The following is a 3,043-nucleotide window of genomic DNA, read 5'->3' as shown; positions in this document are numbered from 1 at the left end:
TCCCCTATGTGACGTCCTAACAGATCACTAGTAGAGATCAGTGGTATACCGGGTCAATCTCCTGAAACTTGAAAATCAATTGCGCATGCGCCAAATAATTCAATCTCATTGGTTAGCGAAATCTTCCCGCAGCGATATTTGTAGTGATATTTTTGTCTGCGATGCAGGAGGCTAGCCTACAAAAAATGTGTACGTTTGAATTTTTAAACAACATAAGTATTAAATTCCGACCGCTATTTGAAGAATGAATTTTCCAACCCAATAACAAACGCTTCCTAAACTTTTCGGAGTCACTACCCACTGATATATATATACACTGGATTGGATTTAAGCGTGGTGCCGTCACGCCAATTGAACGGTAGCCATTTTGTACAGATTCTTGTCACTTCAGATATATATAAATATATACGTGATATATGCATGTGTATATAATCGATTGTGTTGGAAAATTACAGTAACAATTATTGAGGTAACAATGAGTACCTGCGTTTTTTGCAAAACAAAGCAATCAAAATATTGTGGGCGATCATTTCACAAGTGAGTATACAACGCTGAAGCGTTCTGCAAATGATAACTTGCAGAGGTTATGTCAGCATACGAAGTATTTACTAATTATATTTAACGAGTATTATAACGTACGAATCGTGTCAGTAAAAATTCACAATATTTGAATTATGAACCGATCTTATTATAATTGAAATTGAAAACTCGGGTATTATTGACTCAGGGATTAAATTATAATTCGATGTGTAGATTTCCCGTGAAAGATGTGTTCCGCCTTGCCGTACCGAGCGAATCAGTGATCAACATTGCTTCTGTTGCTGATAAAATGTTCAGGCATGCTGTAAATTGCAATCAAGGTCTCCCTCCAGTAGAGCCTCAGTTTCCAGGTATTTTGTGTTTGCAGATTTTAAAAAGTCTTTTACAGAATCCGTTGGAAAATTTAATATTCAGTGAGCTAGATGCTCACATTTTCGACGATGCGCCAGATGAGCTTTCTAATCACGTATATCAACTCACAAAATCTGTCATCAAAGAGTATATCGAATTACGAATGTTTGCTTTAACCAAGATTGCTACTTTGCGACAAACAGGATTGAATATACGGCATTACACAAATCGGCAACTCGTATGGGCCAATCAGTAACCATTTATATCCCCTGACGAGATCCAATATGTCACCTACACATTTGTACCTGATTTGCATGCTCAGATATGTATATCTTTTTTATTTTCTTTTGATTGTGCTTGTAACTTTTTCTTCGTGTGAATGGATTGTGGATTGATACTACTAATTATATTACGGTTGTGGTTTATCGCACGCTACTCTATAAAAATCCCTTAACATTTGCAAGGAATGTTTTATTCTCCATATTTTTGAATAAAGTTTTTACTCACCCAATTCGATATAATTTAATTCAAAACTTTTTTTTACATGTCTTAAGCTCCACTTTGATGCCAATGGATGGTAAATGGATTCCCTAACGGTTGAATTAGTGTTATACAAATTTTTGAATAATCCGTATGGAATTCAGCCCACCATCGGATAAAGGATAATGGACGGAAACTTCTTAGAATTGAGGACTTCTTTTGAACATAAAGAAAAATCACGCTTAAATACAAGTTTTTCGTCATATTATTTAATGATCTTTTACATCATATAATTGTAAATAATAATATACTTTCGAAAAAATGATTTGTTCTCCATTTAATGTATCAAACATTATTTTACTCGTCAAAAACTTTTTTGTGTGACGAATATATCGTTAGATTTAAATAGCATATTTTACGCAGTTCAAATCTAGCGCGCATTCTGTGACAACTTTCTGTACAAGATGGCGGAAATTCAAGTGTTCAATTGGACACGCGAGCTTACACGTAGAGTATACGGTAATATCCAATCCAGTGTATATATATATCAGTGTCACTACCTCAATTATTCAAGATTCTAACATTGAAAATTCGTATCAACTACATCGGGTGCTTTCCATTTACTGACTCAAGTCGACTTGTGTCGCTATTTCTGGTGTAACCGGCCAATCTGGGCAAAGGAATACAGTCGATACAAGTCGATTTGAGTCAGTAAATGGAAAGCACCCATCGCCGCCAGAAGCAGTTTGAGAGCTGAAATTCGGGATGGCTAGCCTGCACCATTTGGCCTGCACGAAAAGCCGACAAAACTCGCGTATGCGCAGTTGATTTTCAATGAGTTCTGCATTCTGCATATGGCTTCTGAAGTTTTATGTGCTTCAGCCTTTAAATGTAAATTACGTCATATAGGGGCATATTCTCAATGGCCGAAGCGGCAGTGGATGCGCAAGCCATTGAAACAAGAACTGCTCGGAACCATCCTACAGGCAAGAAAAAGGCAACATATAGATGGGTATTCGTTGACTGCACATTGCCTATTAAAGTTAGCGGTTTGGCTAATAAATGAGTTCAGCCGACAAACCATGAATATAATATAATACGATTAATGAAATCGTTTGCAGTTCGTCTGTAGATGATTGTAGTGCAATTAGAACTGTTTGATAATGAACCGATGTTTTTAAAGAAAATAACAAAAAATTGTACATGTATTTAGCCGAGAATCGTATACAAAGTTCAATATTTCCAATAAATTCCGTCACATATTGATAGAGAATCATTTGTAGGGCAATAATTTCTTGTTGCAATTATTCGATAGTTAACCGCTTATTCTGATTAATTAAAATTATAAAATTGCATTAAAGTTGAGGTTATGACGTCATCATTGGACGACAGCTACCTACCGCGTTTTTCGTACGCGATGATGTGTTGTTTCGGTCATGCCCCTGGGGCCGAACTTATTTTAACTTTTGAGCTGTGTATAATAACGGACACGGCATGTCCGTAACGCGGAAGGTGGGCTGTCACAACCCAAAGGTTAGAATAAATTCGGTCTACGCATGACAGGAGCATAACCGAAACCACACGTACAATCCCGTATGAAAATCGCGGAAGGTGGCTCTCGCCCAATGACGTTATAATCCCAATTTTAATGCAATTTTATAATTTTAATGAA

The sequence above is a fragment of the Neodiprion virginianus genome, chromosome 5, assembly GCF_021901495.1.
Source record: "Neodiprion virginianus isolate iyNeoVirg1 chromosome 5, iyNeoVirg1.1, whole genome shotgun sequence".
Lineage (NCBI taxonomy): Eukaryota > Metazoa > Arthropoda > Insecta > Hymenoptera > Diprionidae > Neodiprion > Neodiprion virginianus.
This window is presented reverse-complemented; position numbering follows the sequence as displayed.